General features: G+C 38.5%; 1 protein-coding gene across 6 annotated transcripts in view; it reads right to left on the reverse strand.

Moving 5' to 3' along the window:
• ATXN7L1 (ataxin 7 like 1) overlaps positions 1-23913 on the reverse strand; it is a 110610-nt gene that overhangs the window by 45563 nt on the left and 41134 nt on the right. Inside the window, exon 1 of one of the 6 annotated variants that reach the window (XM_066182865.1) lies at positions 19646-19665. The exons of 3 other annotated variants lie outside the window; for them this stretch is intronic. The gene's annotated coding sequence lies outside the window, so the exon portion shown is untranslated. Of the gene's footprint in view, positions 1-2630; positions 2703-19645; positions 19666-23913 lie in introns of those variants that run through there. 2 more of the 6 variants (XM_066182863.1, XM_066182862.1) reach the window with 2 other exon arrangements.

The following is a 23913-nucleotide window of genomic DNA, read 5'->3' on the forward strand; positions in this document are numbered from 1 at the left end:
GTCAATGCTCCCCTCTGCCTCTTAGCCTCATCAAACTAGGGAAGATCATAAAAACAAAACCACTGCACTAACTCACTCACTGAAAAAACTCACTACCCTGCTCAAAGTATAGGAAAGATACCAAAGAATCGGGTGCTACTGCCACAGTAAATTTCAGCCTGTAACTTCCAGCTAATCGGTTGCACATCTGTCTAGCACATACATGCAAACCACATTTACACAAACTTTTTGCTCCTTTACTGCTCCTCCCACTCCAAGGTATCAATTCTAGCCAAGAACTTGATTAGCAACAGACTATGAAACACTTTCAGAGAACATCAGAGGTGGCACTTACAAAAAGGACAGTGAACTTTTATGTCCTGAAGGCCCCAGAGCAAAGTGTGGCAGCTGGCATTAGGCATCGCTGTTACAGCTGCAGTCATACTACGAATCAAAAAGAGATGCAATTTCTTTTTCTGCTCTTCTTCCCTATCAAAATATTCCTGGCACACCTTTGGCTTCAATCTGGTATTAATCCATGGCTGACTTACAGTGTATCAATGGAGACCAGCCACACTGCATAACACAACCTTGAGTCTTCTAGCATTTGCTTCCTGGAATAGGCTGCTCTCGCTCTGCAAGTACAGTGTGTATTGTTGTCTCCAGATGTAACCTCATAGATGAAATATACTGAAAAAGGCCTGCTGAGCCCTGTTTCACAAGCAATCTTCATTCGTCCTGTATAAGAGACCTCTCCTTAGTAATTTTATGCCAATTTAGGAGTTACAATTATTACATGCTCTCCCACCCCTTCCTGGCTAACTGTAAAATTATTAAACACCAGAGTTACATGGATTACTTTTACACGACTTCTGTCTTCCTCTTTATAATTACCTGTCAAAATCTGGTACATAGTGAGTTTTAAACAAATCACTCTATGCTGGTTTTGTATTTTAATTAAATATAAAGCAACACTGGTTAGATACCTCAGGACATTTCTCACTTTACAGAAATCAGAGCTCATTTAACAGCTTATTTCACAGACTGAGACAAGACACCTCTATCAGATAACACTGGTTTCAAGTAAACAAGCAGGTTTTATTTTTTCCCCTGAAAAGCCTAATGAAGTTTTCTAGTGTCATTTAGATCTTTAACCATTTAGAAGACTGTAACAGATATAGAACATTATGTTTTTCTCCTTTTAAGTTCATTAGAGCAAATAAAGGGAGAATGTAATCCATGCACACAGCAAGTAATCCAGCTGTAATTCATACCACAGCATAGCGGAGGTACAGCAGTAATGCCGACATTAAACCTGATACTATTTAGCCCTTAAAGCTTGCAGGTAATCCCTCTCTTTCCAAGAACTGCACACTGAGAGAAATCAGATATATTTAAAGAATAATTCAATATCGTGAAAGTTTTAAATGAAATTTAATTTTTTAAAATGAAATAATTTAAATTGAGCTTCGACATCTAGAGCCATATTGAGGCTTCCAAAAGCAAACACTCAGCAACTGCCTTGCTCTTTATTTAAAAAGCTCTATGGAATACATATAAAACAGAGCATAAAAAAGTCGACAGCTGCCAATTCAAGAGTCAGCAGTTTCCTACTGGCATGTTTTGTTTAAACTACTTCGGTACCAATGTCATGTTATTAATCACATTTTTTAAAAAACCCTCAATGAACTCTGTATTTCTAAAACACTACACATTACCAATGTAATCATAGTTTGCGTTATTTTTTAACCACATTGCCACATGTGAAATACACCCCAAAAATGGCAAAAAATCCCACAGAACATACAAACACATGCTTAAGGGAGAAATCAAGGTGACTTCTTGAAAATATGGGTCTTGCTAAGTTTCTAGTTACCTGCATCCATTTTTCTTTAACCTTTCTGAGGCTGCAGCAAATGGAGCTTAGTGTCTGCTCTCAAGCTAAAAATCTTTGCTAAAAATTTGTGTAGATTTGTGCAGATAAAAATAAAAATCACAGACTATATTAGATTCTAAGACTGTAAGCAACATGAACTATCATATCTGCACAACAGCATGCTGATATAGTTGGGAAAAAAAAAGGAAAAATAATCACAGTACAGATAACCAAGGGTCAAAGTTCTAGTTATGCATGAAGTTTCAGTATTGGCACTTCCTGTTCTGAGTCTAAAATACTCATAATTAAATCTATTTTGTCCTTCTTTGCTTAAGAAATGAACTGCTATTCTCTCCCCTCCTGCATTTCTCTGTACCTGATCTGCTCACTTACATTACTGTGAACCATTAGGCCAGTTTTAAAAGGTCTTCGGTCCACAAGAGGCATTGCAACACCCAGGCAGGCAGGCCGGGGCTGCGCTCAGGCTTCCTGCAGCAGGCTCAGCCCAGGAGCACCCTCCCGGAGCGGGGCGGGAGTTGGACGGCATCCTTGCACCCTGCAATGCCACAGCTACTTCGGAGACCGCAGATGTTGCCGACAGCCCTTAAACACGTGTCACCTCCCTCCGCACCGCGCAGGTATGTAAGGCTGTGGACGTTTATCTCCAGCAACAGCTGCGTCCTACAACCTCGTGCGGCTCCTGCACCAGGTTTCTCACGCCGCTCAACCACAGCAGCAACAAAGCAAGGCAGCATCTGCAGAGACCCTCACTCACATTCAGCCCCCCGCTGCAAAACCCACCAGCAGCACCTTCCCCTGGCGCGCTGACAGCTTCGCCTGCGGGGCTCCGGGCCGTCCTTCGGCGGGGCCGCCGGGCCGCAGGCGCCGTCAGCGGCCGGGAGGCTGCCGGGAGCGGAGGGCCGGGAGGAGGCGAGCAGAGAGCCGGGAGGGGGGAGCAGCGGGCCCGGAGCTCCCCCTCCCGGACCCGCCGCCCGCTCCCGACATCCGTCTTTCTGCTCCGAACCGTCCCCATTCAGGCGACGAGCAGGGAAAGCCCCGACAGCGAAAAGTCAGGAGCAGCAGAGTTAAATGCAAAACTCGCTTCACTTATCACACGATTTTTCTCCTGAAAACAAGTCAAACTTCTAATTTAGTTTCGGAAGGCTTAGGGAAAGTCAGTTCTTCGACCAACAGTGCCACAGCTTCAGCCACCGTCGGCAAGGATATGCACACTCTCCATGTTAACTCCGAATTCAAAGTTCGGAGCTCCACATAATAATGTATGACAATTGGTAATAAAAAATTAAACTTCTGAGGATCTGATTATCTTTGATTTTTAGATAGTGAAGTACCAGCAGACCAAGCATTAAGATCCTGTTAAAGTCAGCTGCTGCATAAACACAAAGGTCTTAATCACCTATTTTTCTTCCTGCTAGTACTCCATACTCACAAGTATGCAGATATCAGAGCTATGGCGTCACCACCCAAAATAAAAAGTTCAGTCAACAAGCTGAGCTTTGCTTTGGGACAGCTCTGCGTGTTAAAGCATCCCTGTGCCAAAACCTCAGCCAGCTGACTGCTGCTGGAAATGGTGGGTTCCCCATTAACCAGAAATACTTCCTTTGGCATAATTCTCAAGATTTCAAATGGCACTATGTTTAATGTTTACATGATACCATTCCAAGTAATTTGTTTCAACTATATTTAAATGGGCAGCCAGTCAGCTCTTGTCACATACATGCAACTCCTCTTGCAGTTGTTAGCTTGTCCACTAAACCCAGTCAAACCCAGTAATTTGCTGCAGGCCAGCATAGGACCTCAGTTTAAATGCAAATTTATTTTCACAGCTGTGTCCAATACAAAACACACCAACAAATGCAAGCTCACACCGCAAGGTATTTTACAATGTTTCAGGATTAAATTCCATATATTTGAACACACACAGGGAGTGGTGCTCCCCAGGAAATTAAACTGGAAGATGTTCTCTGGAGTGCTGCATTCCCTGGCTGCACAGCCTCCAGACTATGCAGGGATCCCAGTGGGGCAGGAGCAGGAATGGCCCCAATTTATTCAAATTTCATCTTAATCACAGAATCTTCTGCCTGAGGCCTTGGAAGAAGATGGCAAGTGGGAAAACAGAACCAGAAGTCTCAAAGATTACTTACAGTAAATAAGGTCTTCGGTGGGCAGTGTGGATCCTTCTGGCAGTGATTTCAATTGGACAGAAGAGAGAACTGGACTCAAAACATCCTAGCCCACTGAACCCAAAAACAGACCCCAGAAATTTAATCAACAGATCTTTGAAGGTGCATAACCAGTTGGTTTGTGGCTTTGTTTGGTTGCTTTGTTTTTAATTTAATTTGAACATGGCACTTGTAGTAAAAAATAAAACTCTATTTTTGAGGCATAAGCCTACCTACACAAAATAGCCCTGAATGCTTCTGGGATTCCTGTTTAGGAAATCATTCACTGCAGGTGTAGATGCCTCACAGAAGAGGCAATCACTGAAGCCAAGGAATAAGGAGACACAATAAAATATGAAAGTATAAATGAGCAGAAGAAAAAATAATAAGTACAGAATAACAGGCAAGTAATATCAACATGAAAATAACTAACAAGACAAATAGGTAAAATGTTTAAAACTGACTGGGAAAAAAAAAAGCCAGCAAAAATGTATGCTCATAAAAAGCTCCAGCTAAGCTGAGAAATAGAAGGTTCAAAGGAACTACTGGTTATGTTGTATACTGCCATCAATTTAAGGCGAAGATATTACACACTGCTAATACCTATTTGTACATCAGATCCATGCCTATGGAGCAGCTGTCAAAGCATGTTGTAACACATAATCCTGTGGGATCCACTGGGCTGCAAGGCTACTGCAAAGTGAGTGGTGATTGCTGCCTCACGTCAGCACGTAACAAAGGTCATATCACAGGTCTTGAATGGTGAGGGATCACTTTCTTTGCTCATCTTGCAAGCTTTAATTAAGTGCCTAAGAAATAAGGAGTAGCTAAGAATGATTCTTTAGTAACCTGTTTTCAGGCTATAAATGTGTTTCTGGTTATAGTAATACTACATATAAAACCATTAATAACACTGCCTACTTACCAAAGCCTAGCTACAGACATTCACTTCCTGACGTAAGCATGAAGTTAGGATATCAGGGTGTTTTTAAGCCTATCTTGAAAAGAAAACATCTAATCTCTGTAGTTAGTTTTGGACTGACAAAATTGGGTTTGCGTCTATTGAAGAAAAAAAAAAATGATATGCCAGTAGCACTTTATGGTGACTCTTTTATGCTGTGCATCAAAATACTCTCATAGAATTTTCAACATGAGGCCTGAAATTTAAATATTAAGCACTTTCCTGATGGACACTGGCATTATCAGACAGCTTGCACATTTAAGCTACTTGAACCCAGGAACGTTTCTTAGTACCCAGCACATGGAGACCGCCTAGTCTGGAATGCGTATTGGGACTAAAACTTTAAAATGCAGAAAGAAGAGTCCAATCTGTTGGGAGTGTACATGTTTCTTGCTAAAGCTGCGCGGGCCTAAAATAGTGCTAAAATTAATTTTGTTTCCTTGTACTGCTAGGTAGGTCAACATGCAGGATTTTTTTCCCACCTAGAAACAAGGCTACAGCTTCGGCAATTCAGCACCAGCAAAACCAGAAGAGACTTCAGGCAAAAAACTTTAACCCAATAAAACACCAGCATGCATATTTGAATGGCAGCTGTATGAAATGTTTTGGGTTTTTCTGAGTTTGTACGTTAATCTCACTCTGAACCCCAAATCATGTTCCACTTATGTTTCAGTACCATGGATATTTCAGCACCAAAGGACAGAAGAGGGCTGTTAGGAAAATGCAAGTCAGAGTGCTTGAGAAAGCCAAAATTGTACTGATTTTGCATGTGGAGATTATTTCAGAAAAATCTCTGAACCTCTAGCTGATTACTTCTGCAGACATCTTATCTAAACCACATCTAGCAGAAAAGAAGACAGGGGACCCAGATTTCTACGAATTCCAATTATCCTGACACAACTCCTCCAACAAATCAAGCATCTGATCCATTTTCAGAACCATACTCCACACAGCTGTGTTTGTGGCCTGTAAGACAATCCTTTTACTCTTAAAGCATTACAGACCTTCATAAACAAATCAAACTGTTGTACTGAGGAAGAGTACAAAACTCCGACTAACAAGAGGTGCTTGACAGACACTCAGTTATGCTTACAATACCTTACAGATGAGACTAATGCCTCAGAAATCCCAACTTTCCACAGCAGTTCCTCCAGAAACCCCATGGGATTCTGAATTCTTGTTTAATCTCTTGGAAAAATGAGGAACACTGGTTTACTTGAGGAGTGCTTTAGTCCTGCACAATCCACTCCTAAATCTACAATTTAGACTGTTATTTTTGGGAAATCCTAGAAGGACTGAGATATATCCATATCCTGAGACAGTGCCTTTTTTTTTTTTCTGCTTATCCTCTCCATGTATCAGAATTTGTCCATATTTGAGGCAGGGAGCAGCTACTCTACTCCCTTTCACTTGATTTCAGTCAGTCTTTGTGGGAAGTTTGCTCCAACCTACTCACACAGAGATTTATGACAAACAGGGTTCTCTCCCTTTTCATTCTCTATCCGGGCCAAGAAGGTGTTGTCCATATTGGTGCCAAAATGTATGCAAATCACATTTTAAAATCAGCTTCCAAAAGACAACCTACCCTCTGCTTTCTTAGGAAAATATCATCTTGTCAGGAAGTGTTTATTTAATGTCTAGCACAGGATTTCTTGTTTCTGGGTCAGACTCTCTAGGGGCTCCTAAAGACCAGTTTGTCTTATTAAAGATGAACTCTCATAACAACAAAATTAAGAACAAGTTCTGTTTCAATTTTGAGTTGGACACAGCTTTCCTGCTGTAAACCTTCAAACCTAAACTATCTAGGCAAGTTGAAGTACCAAGAATTGAACGCACTGTCTTTCCAAAATAGCTAGAGTTCATATTGTACAATCACGTAAAACCCAGTCTTTGTTCTCAATTGCTTATAGTTACTTCAAAACTTGGGCACCTCACCAGTGCCATGGGTACAGCAGTACCACTGCAGGTGGCTCAGGTACTTCTAGGATAACCAATGAAACTAACCCAACAAGGAACATACATCCCTCTTCCTACACTTAAACCTGAATTCTTCAAGTGTGCTCATGGAGACAACACATCTTTCAGTACTTCTGTCACACACCTTTTTTCACTGCTCTATGTCTCTAAAAGTTTGAGCATTTTAAAATAATATTTACTGATATAATTTACTGATAATATTTACTAATTTAATACTGCTAAATCATACACAAAGAGTTAATGAATTCACAAGTAAAATACACAAAAATAGTATTTCTTATAGGAGCAATGCTGCTGCACCTTGAAGTGGTTTCTGAAGTTAATTACTTTTGTCCTATATACCTCAAATGTATCCTTTAACTACCTATAGCAAACAAGAACAAATTTGTTGCTTGATGTGTGCAATGCTGCACACACCTTCACAAGCACCCCAACATTATATTTCTTAGCTGCGAAATTCCACAATCACAGGTACTAGTTGGTATCTCTTACTGACTTAATTCAACTGATAATAAAGGGCTTATTTCAATTAGTCTCACATTAAAATCAGTGATTTAGATTTAAATTAAATTCGCATAATTTTCACGTCCTGTGGGTATGCATGTTTTGACAGTACTGCAAAAATGTGCTGCAAGTTGCATAGAAGTTGATTGAAACCGTCAAACCAGTATTTAATTGCTTGCTGACATGTACCTCAAAAATAGTCCAGAGTGGATTTATCTGAACACACAGAAGGACACATAGAAAATACATTTTAAAGTCATCTCCATGCATTGAAGAAATACAGGTTTTATTGCTACATTTTTGATTCCTGTATCAAACACTACAGCTTTCGCCTGTCATTTGCTCTATGACTACATGCATCACCTCAGACTTCGAGAATTCTTTTTTCCATATAATAGATACTGTAAAATAATACTTCTAAAATTGAACAAATATTTTTTTAGAAGTTTTAAACAAAAAAAATTTCTTACTTCTTTTGTTCTGACCCCCAGCCATGGAAAAACTGTAACATCTGTGCAGTCTAATTAAATACACTTGCTCAGATAATGTACAAGGAAAGCAATCCATAAGCAATGTGTAAAGTTCACAAAGTTTTTGCAGAAACTTGTATTCAATCTGTCATCTCTCCTGAATTTGGTGCTGCAGAAGGCAATATTCAGGACATGGAGTCCAGCAGTCCTCACCACTTTTCCCCTACTTAAATCTCATTTTCTGTAATTTACAATTTTTACTTTAATCCTAATCAGTCAGTAGCGTTTTAGAGTTGTCTTCTAGACTTTCTATGTCTTTTGGTAACTTTAACAGGCTTACTTCACACGTTAAAACCTACTCTTCACCACATCACTCTTTAGGACTGTGAATTCCCATTAAAGAAGAGTACTTTTGGAAAAAAAAAAAAAAAGAAGGGAAAAAAAAGGCAAAAAAAGCATGCTGCCACCAATTCTCAGATCATAGAATCACAGAATGGTTTGGGTTGGAAGGACCTTAAAAGTCATCCAGTTCCAGCTAATTTGCCAAGGGCAAGGGCAGTGCCACCTTCCCCTAGACCAGGTTGCTCAAAGCCCCACCCAACTAGACCTTGAACACTTCCAGGGTTGGGGCAGCCGCAGCTTCTCTGGACAACCTGTGACAGTGTAGTGTTTCACCATTCTCACCATATAGAATTTCTTCTAATAGCTCATCTTGACCAGCCTTCTTTCAGTTTGAAGCATTCCCCCCTGTTCTGTCATTACATGATCTTGTAAAAAGTCCTCCTCCAGCTTTCCTGTAGCCCCCCTTGGTACTGTAAGGTGTTCCAAGGTGTTGCCAGAACCTTCTGTTCTCCAAGCTGAACAACCTCAGCTTTCTCAGTCTGTCTACACAGCTGAGGTGCCTCAGTCTTCTGATCATTCTTTGTGGCCCTCCTCTGGATTTGCCCCAAAGGTTCATGTCCTTATTACATTGAGAGCCTCAGATCTGGATGCAGTACTCCAGGTGGGGTCTCCTGGGGAAGAATCACCTTCCTCAACCTGCTGCCCATGCTGCTTTTGATGCAGCCAAGGATATGGTTGGCAATGTATCAATCTAGTTACGTCAACAGTCTGTAGATATCAACTTTAAAGCCGCCCCCCCCCCCCCCCTCAAATCTGAACAGACACAGCCCAGAAAAAAACCACTTTAAGATAAATTCAAATGGTAAATCTTTCATCTTCAAGGTCAGGTGTCCTTTCCAAAAGATAAGCTTTTAAGATAGTAGTTTAGAGAAGACAGGCAGATCTGAATTAATAATTAATTGTGGCTGCTGTTCCCTGTCCAAGTGCCACTCTGAACCATGTGTTCTCCCTGCTTTTGCCTTGCACCATCTCTGGCATTCACCTGCTGCCCTGACAGGTGAGCTTAGCTTGCTAAACCAGCAGAAGACTAACCAAAGAAAGGAGGGAAAGTTGCTAAACCACAAATAAATCAAAGTGAATAGCTTTTGCCTATTATTTGATAATAAGTTGAATAGTGTCACAACAGGGTGAGATGAGCAGCAGGGGAAGGAAGAGGATCCCTGGACTGGGCAGGAAGAGTGAAGTGTGTAGAGCGTGCTCTGCCCTCGGCAGCAACGTGCCTTCAGATCCATTTGGGACACCCTGCCACACTGATAGTCAACAGAGGTGTAGAAAGGGCACTAATGTCACCTACAGAGAAAACATTCCAGAGAGGTGATCACATTCTAAAGCTACTGGAGGTTTTTCGGCTGTTGAAAACAGGTTCTTGCTTATTTTACAAGGACCATGGTTGCCACTTGGTTATCAGTCCTCGCTGTAAAAGAGCATTTGCTGCACCTTGTGACCTGTGGCTGCTCTCACAGCTGAGTCTCCAACCCATCTTCTCTTCCTACCAATCAAGGCTTAAGAGTTTATTCTCACAAAACAACCTTAACCACTGACCTATTTCAAACAGTCTTATTCTGGGAAACAATGGCAAGTGTGGTAGTCTGGAATCAATGGCGTGATACTCGTACCACACTGACTGGTCCTAGTTAACCTATCTGCCTTCAGTTATGGCAGCAGGGAGGACACAACGAATAGAGTAAGAATGAGTAACTAACTCTAATACTTTGACAAGTGTGATTAGGGGTCTGTAAAGAACTGGATAAAAAAACACAAGAAACTTGACTCACTACCTTTGTGTATCATCAAGAAAAAGCACACCTCATTTTCAAGAACAAAACCACCAGAAAAACTTAGACCTGGCTGAGCCTACTGGACACTGCAGACTTACTTCATCAGTGACTTCTGCATATCTAAGAAAAGACTATTAGAGAATTAATAGAGAGTGTATGAGGAATTTGTCATAATGGTTCTCCATTACTTAAGACTGAACACTATTATAATATTAGTACTTTCCTTGAGAGAATAATACAGTTCATTAAAAAAAATCTAATCCTGACAATGAAAATTCTCTATATCCTAAACTTTAAAATAAAAGCATTTTGCATATTTCATTTACCCTGAAATTTTCAAAGAAAATATGAACTAGAAATACAACTGTTATATTATTTATTTTCTCTCTTAGCTACTTAAACCACTTTTTTTAGTTAAAATAATTTTTAAAAGAAAAGAATTAAGAAAAGTAATCTCACTACATTAAAATTAAATTCTACATTAAAACAAAGTTTCACTATATCAAAATTGACAACATGGAATAAATAAAACATACATTGTCCATCAAAAGAAAAAACCAGGGTGCAAGACTGTGTAAAACTGTTAGCAATGTTCATATGCAGCACAAAGTGATTATTGCATTTTTTACAACAATATATGAATATTCCACACATCAGGAAAAGAAAAATAACAAAAGCAAGAGACATGAGGAAGTCTTTTGATAATGTAAGAATGGATGGATTACAATCAATGTTACAAAAGCAAACTGCTACAAGATGAGAACTTTTCTGTAAATGGCTAATCCACATTAATCAAACCACTACTAAACATCACTGCAGGTAACCATTTATTTTAGATTAATATCACCTAAGCCAAAACCTATTTTAATGTAATAGCATGGGTTACATTTTAAAACAGTTAAGTCATTTTGCCATCAGCACAATCCAGTGTTTCTAGGAATGCAAGTAATTTTTATTAGGCAGCCAGCTGCAGACATTACTGGAACTAAAGTTCCAGAAAAACTGGGAAAATTACCATTCATAAGCTTTCAAAAGCCTCCCGAACACATGAATGGAAGCTGCGTTTGAATGGCAGAAGTCAAACAATTTGGAAACCAGATTAAAGGAAATAAGTGGTGATTTATTTGCAGTGTATCTTTTCATTCCACATAAAAATGCTTGTGCTTAGTGACCAAGATTTGGTCCATACTTAAAAGAAGATACTACTGCAATGATGCATTATGAAATAATCTTTGAAAAAAAATGAACTAGGAGCAACTGCTTTAAAGAAATACTTTCCTGCACACAGCACCAGAGATGGCAGTGATGACTAATGGGGAGAGGCGCTGCTCGGCCAGCTCAGTCCCACAGTGTGGGGGAGGCACTGCATACCAGGGAACGCTTGCAGGGAATGTGAAGCAGATACTCTTGTATTGCAGGGAAATAAACGGGGCAGTAAGACAAATAAAGCTGCTCAGCCTTTCCTCCTGTAGTATTTTTAAAATAAAATTTAAAAAAATTGCTAAATGTCAGTCTCTGCTGTATTCACCTAAAGAAAATTAAGCTCAGATCTCCATGTCCATTACACATGATAATATATGCAAAGCCCACATGGTAAAATCTTATATTTTGTAATAATACTGATTCTCAAACTTTCATCATTCTTCCTTTTTACACAAAAATGAAACATTTTAGGCCACAGTGCAGCTTCCTATACAATAGTTACCATAACTGTCATTCTTCAATTCAAACAAGTTATTTATTATTACAGATTTACCCAGCAACACTTCCCATGAATATTACTAGATGATGTAAAGAAACTTTGTGTTCTTAGTTTAAAAAGTAGAACTTAAGTTCTTTGAAACAGAACAATATTAAAAAATATTGTTTTTTTAAATAACAATAGACAATGTTTCAAAATTTCCACTAATATCTTCAGGTGATCTGAACGAGACACTTAATACATCTTACTGCAGTTTCTTATCACGTAAAAAGTAGAATTAGATAATGTTATGTTCACCACACTTTATCCACTCAAATTTTAGAGGAGTTACATAAAGGTTCTTGGCAGAAATGTTGCAGACTTGGAATCCTCAAGCCATTTCTCCCAAATAAATCAGTATACATCCTGCTGACCAAGGGGATCGCAAAGAAGTCAGCTATACCTGCACAACATAACATGCCTGTGCTGTAACCATGGTTCTGCTTCCACTTGGATGGTTCAATTATTTAGGAATAAACTGATATTCCCAAAACTAACCATTAAATGGAATATTTTAAAACACAATTGGGACTGATCTGTGTGGTTCAGTTGAAGCTGAGCTTTAAAGTGAAACATATCAGAAAAAATGGGAAAGGCAAAGTGTAACAAGTAAAAGCAGCTTAGGTCAACAATGATGCTGTTTCATCCAGTGCAAATGTCTTAACGTGAATTGCACTAAAAAAAGAATCCTACTTGAAAGGGAAAGGAAAAAAAAAAATAGAAGGGTCAGACAGGGTGAAATAGAGCCTTTAAACGCCCAGAACAATTTGCAACACAAATACTGACGAGCAAGGAGCTTCCTCTTTGAATGAAGCAAGGGTCTGACCCCTTCCTGTGTCAGAAGTCCCCACACTTACTTAATATGTTTTCTACTGGCAGTAAAACAAACATCAATTCTATCAGCTTTACAGACGTGTGTATCAAAAAAGACACCATATTGTATTCCATCTAGTTTTAAAAGAGGTAGAAGATGTATTTGAAGGAGCATCTTCAGATCTTTGTTGTCTGAACTGCTCCATAACATTACTTGTGATGAAATAGCTCATAACTTACATTTCATAAATAAATATTAACTTCAGTATTTAAAGCAGATCTTGCAATAATCTAAGAACCCAAAACGACTGCTACAAAATTTACAAGAAAAACACAAGAAGATCATGGAGAAAATGGTACCTTGGCAACTCATGTAACTCCATAGTACGCTTTATAATGCTGAGTTAAGCTACACTTTATGCATTAATTTCCTTCATAGACATAAAATGCCCATGTTAGATCTGCAGCTAGCTGACTCTCAGACAAACACCCACAAGTTTCAGATGATTATGTTAATTGAAGCTAGGAAAGTTGTAATCCTTTTTCAAAAAGTGGAAGTAGCAGTGGACCCCTCAAAATCCTGTCTGGACAGATCTGAGTGAGGCCCAGTTTGCAATCTACCAAAGCTAAAGAAGAAAAGGCTGCAAAGTGGAGGTATGATGGGCTGCTGCAGCAGAGGAGACAGCTGTGTTAGATCATACACATGTAAAAACACCACCTGTTTTACCTGTTTAACAGCTGATATTATGCAACTCTGACTGCAGAGAGTCAGCTGGCATTCCCATACTCTCTTCCCATTAGTCAGAGTTTTCCAACAGATCATTCTAACTCTTAAGTGCTAAAGAAAATAATTACATTGTATTTTCTTTTTTGTGTTGTATTTATGTTTTGGGGAAGAAAAAAAGGTCAGTCTAACCCTAAATTAAACATTAAAGTCTAAAACAACAAAATCAAGACATTAGGCAATTCTAAAACGACATTAAACTACGCTTAAAACCTGAAAATATTTCTCTTTTATAAAATGCAACTGTGGAGCAAATCATCAATGAATAACAGTTAAAGTCTTACATTAAACTAGCTGGATTTAACTGTTCAGTGGAATGAGTTTCTATAATTCTCTTTTAAAAGCATGGTACTTGAAGCTCTATGTATCATTTATTTGAACTTTGTTTCAACTCAGCCATACTATCTTGCTAGAATTGTCACTTTCAAACCTGTGAGTTAAAACACAAATTAAATACGAGTTATCTTATGGAGTGCTTCTGGTACAGATGCTGGCAACAACTTTGTAATTCCTTAATATAACTGGATCACATGATAAGCAACTGGAAATCAAACTGTCCTAGCATAGGGGATACTGAGTACCTTGGATCCCTCTGCAGATAAAAGCAAAGCAAAGGCTGAAGTCAGCTTTGCCAGGTTTCACTCACACAGATCTGAACATGTGAAGAAGAAAGACAATTCACTTCTTCCTGCCTGCATTTCCAAAATCTACCTTTGTACTTTGACATTCCATCACACAGAGTGTGAACAAGCCACTCACAAGTTCAAGATGACTGGGCATCCTCAAATCAGGGCAGAAACAAAAAATCAGCTTTAAAATTCACTTTATGCCTCCCTCCAGCTATTCACTCTGAGTGCTAAGAGAATGACCATGAGAAGGCAGGAAAGCACATGGATAAATACTGGCATGAAGTGTCAAAGAGGAACAACCTCAGAGCATGCATAGGCAAGTATCTTCATCTGACCTATGTAAACCATAAGATAAAATCTTTTCAATTGTCTGTTTCTAAGAACTCCTAAATTGGAGGATGGCTGAATAAGCATCATCGTGATCTCAAAACAACTAATGTCTGTGAGACATGGTAGTTCAGTCTATGTGGTTTTGTTTCTCTATGACAAAAAACTATAGAGTGAAAGCTGTGAATGTAACATGGACTGGATATGCATATATGGTGACCTGACCCTCTTCCTAGTTCTAACAAAAAAACCCCAAACTCCAAGTGTGTTCCTTGCTGCAGGATTGCCATTGACCTTTCATTCTTGTTCCTTTTCAAATGCAAAGACAGTCTAATTTTGAGCTACTTTATTTCCAGTCTGCCAGATAATGTTTATGGAGCAATAGGGATCTGGGGCATGGAAGAGAAGAAAGGCCAAAATACTCCAGCTCTTCCCATGGCTGTCTAACAAACACGAGTTGAAGTTTCCATGACTCCCAGCTAGTTCCAAGCTAGAACATGTGAACTCTGGTACTGGGATTGTGTGTAACAATCTTATGCACCTCATCCTTCTGCTTTTGGGAGACAATATAAAGGGTTTTTAGTTTTTCAATGCAGTTTGGTTTTTACCCATCCACCCACCTGTTCCACTTCTGCAAGAAAAAGACTCTGACCTCAACAGGGCAAGTATTAAAGGACACCTGTAGTATTATCATGCCATACATTAGGGAATATTTAACTCAGTGTATGTATAGCCCATAGCTCTACTGGACCAACTGGACATGAATGATGTAATGGAATTGTAAGGGAACCTTCAGGCTTTGTCAACCAACTCAGTGCTGGTAACTGCTGCCTGAGCACTCGGCCTGTCCTCAAAATTACTTTATATCCCAACACATCAGTAGTTATCACTGGTCCAGCAAACACAGCAGCTGATATAATATGGCTTTTCCCCCTCAAATATCAACATATGATCCACTGACAATTCTGTAACTGCCTTTATTTCTACTTTACAATCAGCTACTTCGGCTTGGTTCAGAGAGTGGATTCATATCTAAAATTCAGACAGAATAGTAAGTATTTCTAAATACATTTTTTATTAGAAAGCCATTTAGTGCTAGGTCTTCAAACAAGACAAAGTTGGTGAAAGGGAGATAACTACTACCCTGATTAAAGCACTCACCTTTCTGTAATCTGTCTAAACCCAAATCTTCCCCTCTTCATAAAAGGTCTCTGACAAGGATAAGGCCTCATGAAGGGTGTTATGGAGTTGTTTTCTCTCCATCCTGTTGAAATTATTTCAGTCTTTTATAAACACATTTCCTGAATCACAGATTGGATGCCAAGTATCTTACTTGTCAAAGATAAGGACGAATTCCCCCTCTTACTCGGTTAAACCACTGTTATTTTATGCAAAATAAAAACATCATAAGGAAAGAAGAAATCAGTGTGGACTGGAACTTGTGTTTTCCAATAGCAGAAGCCCTCAGTCTGCAGGTAATTCTGCACCTCTCAATCATTTGCATTCCTTTTCCATACAAAACATGCAACAGGAGAAGCAGGCAAAGCCTCACAAGCAGAATTGCTCCACCACATCCTAGCAGATGAGATACCCCAAATCTCATTAGTATTTCTTTATGGAAAGGAGAAAAAACCTATCAACACCAGCCTGCTTAGCGTGTGCTTGATTCAACTGCCCTCAGATTTGGGAAGAAAACTGTAAAGAGAATGTCCCACATTGCACATTAACTGTTCTATAATTTCCTCAGTGGTTTGGTTTTTTTTCCCAGTCTGTTAAAAGAGATTTTACCTCAGGCCAAGTGCAACACTTCACCTTTACGGGCAAGGAAATTATTCTGGTAAGAAAATGAGGGAAAGATCAGTTATGCTCAAGCCATTTTTTAATGTGAAGAACTTCTGTATTTTCTTCTTCAGCAAGCCATAAGAAAAAAAGAATCCTATTCTTTCACTAATTGCATCTACTCAGGAAGTGGCAATAAACCACTCCCTAGTAGTTATTACAGAATTAAGGCTACAACTGCATTTGGGGTGCAATGGACAAGTCAGGCAATATATGTGAATACATACAGAAATGCGTACACATAGACACTTATGCACAAATAAAATTTTGCTTTGTTTACAGTCGTGACAAAAATTACCTTTATGGTCCAGATGCCCCAAAGGGCTTAGAAAACCCACCTCCAACTGAACTAGTGACTTGAACAAGGGAAATCCAACTGACATTGTCTGCTTAAAAATCTAAGTGAAATGAGGCCATGTACACACATTTCTGAAAGCTACCTGCTGTTGAGACAGAATGGAGGGCTGCAACCCTCACCAAAGGCTACTGACAGGCCAAGGAAAAGAGGGTAAAAATGGTCCTCAAAGAAAGAATTCAGCAATGGCGCGCAGCAAGAGCCTGTATTAGTGCCTGAACTATTCAGCATATCCAGAAATTATTGTAAAAAGGTGATGGTTAGTGAGAGAATGAGATTTTTGGTATGTAATTAGAGTACTAAAGATGAAAATCAACAGATTACAGAAAGACCTAACACTGACCAGTGTAATAAAACAGTAAATGAAATTCAAGGTGGAGAAATGTAAAGTTACAGACATGGAAGAAAAAACTATCTTCACTTTATATATAAAATGATGGTCTTTCAATTACTATTATACAGTAACGGAACACTGGTCTTGTAACAGTTCTGTGAAATTGTCATCACAATGATCTGTGGCAGTCACAAAGGCAAAATAAATGTTAGGCAAGGAATACAGCACATCATGCCACTGCTTCCCTCCCTTCAAAAATGGCTTAGAAGAGTTAGACAAGATATAAAAACACACAGGAAAGACATTGGGAGTTTCCACAGATGACAATTAGATCAATTTGGACTTGTCAAACTGGATGAGTGATGACATAGGAGGGTTATGGTGTACATTTATTATGAACATGGACAGGAAATGATCATTTGCTGCTGGCTCAAAGACAATCAAAAAGCGAGATATTTCTTCACACAGTGTACAGCTAAGTTTTAAGAATCCTTTCCAAGGCAGCACATAGCTCTCAAGTTTCCATTAACTTCAAAAAGCCCACTGTGTCAACAGAGTTGTTTAGAAGCACAGTGACAAATACCAGATTTTTCTTCGCAAGGTTTCCTTTTTTGCTGCACCATTTCTATACTCATTTAACTAAACATGCAGTTCTGAACTCTGCTCTTCTTCAAGGCTTATCTGTCTGGTCTTGACTATGCCTCTCCTGCCTATGCGAAAATGCTTTAACTTTTACTGCTCGTTTCAGCGTTCTTGCTACATACATCTGGTTTTAGACAGTGACAAAAATATTTATTTAAACTGCAAATGAATCCTTTGTTGTCCTAGCCAGATTCAAAAGCACTATTTCCACTCACATTTTACAGTCTTCATCTATCTAGAATCACAGAATGAGAAACACTTGTTTTCAGACTCATTAGGAGAAGCACAATACTTTCACAAGATACTTCCACCGAGAAAGCTTAAGGAACACACATGGATGCACTGGATTAACAGTTCCTGCAACCCTGTCACCATCACATACAAACGAAATCTATCTGAAACACCTATAATCAATGTAAACTTTTACAGTATTGATGGCCAATTACTGGTCCAAGTTTCAGCTTGCACAGATGTATTCCTGCTTCAGTACTTTTAGGGAGAAGCGGCACCAAAAAGAGACTCCTCCCTGTCAATCCTAACCAACTGAATTAAAAAGTGAGATAGATTTTCAATTACCAATCTCAAACCTAAACCATGAAACTACATTTAATTTTAAAAAAATTAAAAAACAAAATTCTCTAGTTACCCAATCAGTAAAACACAACATTGATGACATACTCATGAAAAGCATACTTTATAAGACAGAGGGAATGAACTGAAAGCACATGGCTCAAATAACGATACATTAATGCCTGCCTTAAACACATTTCTCACATGCAATGCTTGATATTTTATGTAAGTACGCTATTAGTTACACTTCACTAGTTGCAGAGCAGATGCTAAGCATGATAAAAGAGTCTTTCACAGAAACAAGAAGTCTGCCCAACAAAGCAAGTGGAAAAATATGTTATTTCCCAGAACACTAGTCAAAGAAAATGTTCCTAGTTAACAGCATCACTAATCTCACAAACATAAATAGTTAACGAGACAAGTTTTCTAAATTTTATTTAGGCATCTTAACCATAGGTAGGTTTTGGTGCAGAAACCTAAATCAAGTATTTGAAAATTTGATCATAATGAAAATATGCACACATTAAAGTGAACCAGTAGTCCATCATCATTTTTGTAACATTTTAAACATTTCTTTCACTGTATCATGAGTAATATAATTTTTTAATCTTGCTAAATGAATGCAAAAAAAATTGTTGTGAAAACAGAAGCCTACAATATGTCTTAACCTACCTGTAGTAATAGAACAAGGCCTAATTCAATATTTTACATTTTAATGTGACAATTATTACATTAATATCACCAGTTAAAGATAATAGTAATAAGCCATTAAGATAATTATATGAATCACTCCAGAGGTATGAAATGGGAAACACAAGGAGCTTCAGATATATTTGAAATGATGAGAACTTAAAGTACAGTTTTGTATGCCCACAAATAAAATGTTTTGAATATATTTGGCACTAGTCAGGTACCAAGAGGTAGTGCACTATTATTACAATGAAATAAACAGAACTCAATAGATTTTAAGCATGGGGATGTGACAAACATGCTTGCATACTAGATGAAAATATTAAAAGAAAAAAGAAGAAATATTCTTAAAAATTTAACAGGTATACAAAATCTAGGATAAACGTTACTACTGAAGACTGTGAGAGAAGGAATTTGCAAGCCTTGTACTAGTGAGTTTATCACAACTGAAATTTCCCTCTACCAAAAATAAGTGTTTTTTCAAAAACACCAAATAAAAAATTATTTCTTCATGAAGGGCATTTTATATAACTATTTCGAGCATGAAAAAAAAAATAAAGCTCTTGAAATACAGCCCAATATTTAATTGCTCTCCATTGCACATCTATGAACAAGACTACCCTGTCATCTGCCTGCATGCCAATGGAATTTTTGTATTCCTCACTACACCCCAAGTGGCCTGTAGACGTCAGAAAGGCAACACAAGCATTGCTGGAAAGAAGCACTTCAGCCTCTCAGAAGCAGTACTTCCAGAACCTAAAGAACTGCCATTCCAGTTTCTGTCCACTCACCCGTGCATAACAAGGCAGCTGTGAGGGCCACAGCTGTGTTCCAGGTCATCCAACCTCCTCCCAGGCCCAGCTCTCCAGCTCTGAAGGAAGCCCTTGAACGCCCAAGACAAGTTGCAACTCCAGCCCCACCTGCCACCTCACTTGCAGGCTCAGCAACCACAACTCATGGCACAGGAGATGTTCAGCTGCCAGGGAAGACACTACCCCAAAAAAGTGCTATAGTTTATGCAAGGAAAAGCCCGATAATTAATAGACAGGAATCAACTTTATGAGCCAGCTTACAAAAAATGTTTAATAAAAGGACAGGAAGAAATTACTAGACTTGTGATATGCTTTGCAAGAAAATGCTAAATGATAACACAGTAGAAATTGCTACATTCAGAAAATTAATTAAACCCAAAATATTTAGACAACTACTAAAAGTCATGGTCAGTGGGGAGCGCTATATGCAGACATGACTTCTACAGACTTGAAATGGAACCTACAGTATTTGATAGCTAATTCAAATGCTAATTACCTTCTGTAACACACATAAAGTAAAACACTATTACCAAAAAATCCTAGACGCCACACTAAAAAACTCCACCATATCTTCTTTGTCTAATCCCATGCAGGAAGTACAAAGAGATAACAGAGAGACAAGACATTGCTCTTAACACTTCTGAATGCAGTGAAGAAGCAATGACTTCTTATTTGGGATTTTGGCAAATTCAGGTTCCACTTCAAATTTTCTCTATTTAGAACATACCACACCAAACACTTCCAAATAGCGACTTCAAAAAATTCTTGAGTCTGTTTGGGACTTTGTCCAGGAATAGGACCATAAAGTCTTCTTAAAATTATTTTTTAAAACATTCCTTCTGTAAGATGGAAAGCATCCACCTTACTCAGTAAGACATGCTATGGAAGACTTCAAGCCAAATACTCCAAATTTTAATTTTGTCAGATTACGTCAAAATTATTTTTACAGATTATGACAAAATTTTCACTACACTTCTCTCTCTCATTATCACAACCCCCATCCTTCCACCAGTGAAGCAGCCAAAAGACTGATGCACTAAACACAGCCCTGTAAATTATAGTATGTAGGAGATTAAACTTAAGCCTAATGCTACAGTCAACCTTCAACAGCTGAGTTCTATTAATGGACACTCCTTAAAAGAAATCCTTATTGGTTACTATTTAAAACTACAACTCTATTAAAATCTTGACAGAAAGAAATTACATGTGATACATATTGCCCATCACTGCCATGACAACAACACCCAGTATGTACTGCATTGTTTACCACAATTTACCCAAAGTAAAAAAAATACAAAAGGGATTACTAATCAAATAATATCAACGAATACACAACGTGAAAGAGATGAGTTAATTTATAATGGTAGGGATTATGTGTAAGCTAGAATAATAAGACTTTCAGTGCACTAAAAAGCCCAGTGTCATTATTATTCCTTCAATCTCCTTCCTATGCGGATTTATTTAAGATCAGCATTGTAAAATTCCAGCAGCCAAGGCACCATAAAGAACTTAATAGAAAACATCAAGGGAAAAGACAACTAAGTGATGTTTCTTTTCCAGACTTCAATCTTATGCACAGAACCAGAAATATGGGGAGGGTGTGTAGGTTAGCATGCTGAATAGCAACTGCATACATGTGTGGCATTCTGTTCACTGCTGAATGTTTTCTCCTGTTGAATACTTACTGCCCTCCAATGCACAGTCCTTTGAGATTCAACACTCCAAAGTGTTCCTGCATTCTCATTCAAAGAATCTTTTGAATGAACAAATTTTCAATTTTTGACACATCAACCTAAGACCAAGTTATCTGTGGGAAGTTGTTGGCTTCCTACTCACACTACTCATTGACCTTCATGTATCATAACTATTTCTATATCTGAACTTCCCTGTTTTAGGCTCTGTCACTGATGATGAACTAGTAACAAGAAAGAAAACAATTGAAGCAACAGATAAGAGTTAGAAAATGCCAAAAAACCCCAACCCTATCAAACATTATGCTACTTGCTTCTAAGGAAACAGGTCAGCAGGTCGGCACAGAGCTCCACTTTTAATTCACATGCTAGACTAAGTAAAGAAAGCACAACAAACTCCTCCAAGCCTTGAGCAGGTCTCAGCAACCTGCCAGGTGAACACATTATATTGCTACTGTTCTGAACATCAGATGCACATTTTTCAGTCCCATCACAGTCCTTCCCTTTGATCTGGGTGTTACTCTCTACATTCAGGTTCACTTTGTCTGATACATCTCTGCTGCAAAAACCACGTGTGGTCTTGCTTTAGCCTGGGTTATGGTGGGCATGTTTTCCTCTCTTAGGAGGTAGAAGGTGAGAGAATAGCTCCTAGGTGGTAATGTTACTAAACCCAAATCTCTTTCTTCCTGGACAAGTAAGTACAGAGAATATAGGATCTTGTCATTTTTCTTGAATAACAATGGTCTTGTCAATATATCTTTCAGTGAAAATATAAAAAAAGCCCAGGACTGTTCTCAGTCCTGAATGAGCATAGTATCCAATACAGAGGTGACCAACACTCTCACACATACAGCTATAAGGGATTTTTCTTTATTTGATCATTTGAATCAAGTATTGAAATGTCAGTTGACTGACTGCCTTTTATGAAGCCAAGTGCTTTTCTGGCCAGACTCTATCAGCAGTTAGTATATAAACAAAGTAAGATTTTGTAACAGAATAAACAAAACCAGAAATTTGCATTTTTGTACCTATTCAGCACCTTAAGAATTGCTACATTATTTAGCTTGGCTAATTCACTTCTTCCCCCCCTCCCCCCCTCCGCCACTTCTTCTTTTCTTTTTTTTTAACACTTTCCCATCATTAATTAGTCTCCTCACAACAGAAGTAGAAGTCAAGATGTCTTGACAAGCTCTCTAAATGTTCACTGCTTGATCCTCACTGTGCCAGAGCTACCTTTTATGAAAGGTTTTCCTTTTAACTGGGAAAGGCCAAAGTAACAAGACCGCTAATGTACAAAACATTAAAAAAAATAACCAGAACTGTATCTGATGCTCTTTAGTCTAGAAAATGCAGCATAAGAATATGAAGCTTTAATCTTTCTGGCGCCAAAGAAAATTGGAAACGTGTCTTGGGAAACAGTATAGGGTGCCATCTTCACCAGTACTTAACAATGACACAGAACTGGAGTTAACAGAAGTCAAAGGGACAGAGTTAAGCGTAGACTGCCAGCCTAAAGGTCTCCTAGAAAACAGATGGACAAAAAACCCTAAACAAACAGCAAGAACATTATCATACTTCAGTATTGTACTATGGTACAGTATTTTGATGTTCCAAGAAGTGATCTTCATTGAAGTTGGCATTTGAGAACAAGTTAAAATTTTGTGATAATCAAAACTACAATTCCTCACATGCCAAGTACACTGAGGAATGCTACAAGCAGCATATCCAGACTTCTTATTTCAAACTGCTTTGTGGAGGAATAAATACAACTACATGTTTGCACATTAAAAAAAAAAGTAAATCCAAGATACTCTACCACTACAAGAAGTTACTCAAAAGAAATGGCTACAGAAGCAAACATCACTATTTCAACCCTACTGTTGATGACATTATGATATACTATTTTCTAAGTGCACAACAAAAAATACCCAACAACTTCAAGAAATTATTTGATTTACATGGTTTATCCAGCAGCCTCTAACAGCAAGTTTCTTCCAGGTGGGCTTACATCATATATGTATGAATGGTTTAATACTTACAAATGGATATGTTTATCCTGTAGATGCAAGGATGTGAAACTGCTCTTAAAAACAGCTCAGTATTTCTCTGACTTAAGGGCTAGAACAGATCTGTTACCTTGCAACACTAAGCTTTACGTTGTGTTCACTTACTCTCAAGCCCAGCAAGTCAGTCCTCTACTTAGCCAGACCTCTTATTTTACCTTCCTGATTTCTACTGCCTAAGGTTCTATGATGCACTGCCTGCCATTAAAAATACCTTGAACCACAACCAGATTTTTCTTCTTGATATTCCAGGAATCGAACCCTTAGAAGTTAAACAACATCTGCCTCTATAATCTTCACAACTTCCCATCAACAGGGATGGTTGCCACATGTCTGAAATCTGAGGCAAATGAAACAGTGGGTCTTCTTACACTCTGGAGAAAGGCGGACGCCAGCAAGGGCTCAAGAGAAGTATTACAAAAACCTTTGCTAAACTAAAGCATTCCAGTGCTGCTCCGAAGCCAAGACCTTCAAGCCGCAATGTAGGGAACCT

Source organism: Chamaea fasciata, unplaced genomic scaffold, assembly GCF_029207755.1.
Source record: "Chamaea fasciata isolate MVZ Bird 193981 ecotype frontalis unplaced genomic scaffold, bChaFas1.0.hap1 SCAF_5, whole genome shotgun sequence".
Taxonomy (NCBI): Eukaryota; Metazoa; Chordata; class Aves; order Passeriformes; family Sylviidae; genus Chamaea; species Chamaea fasciata.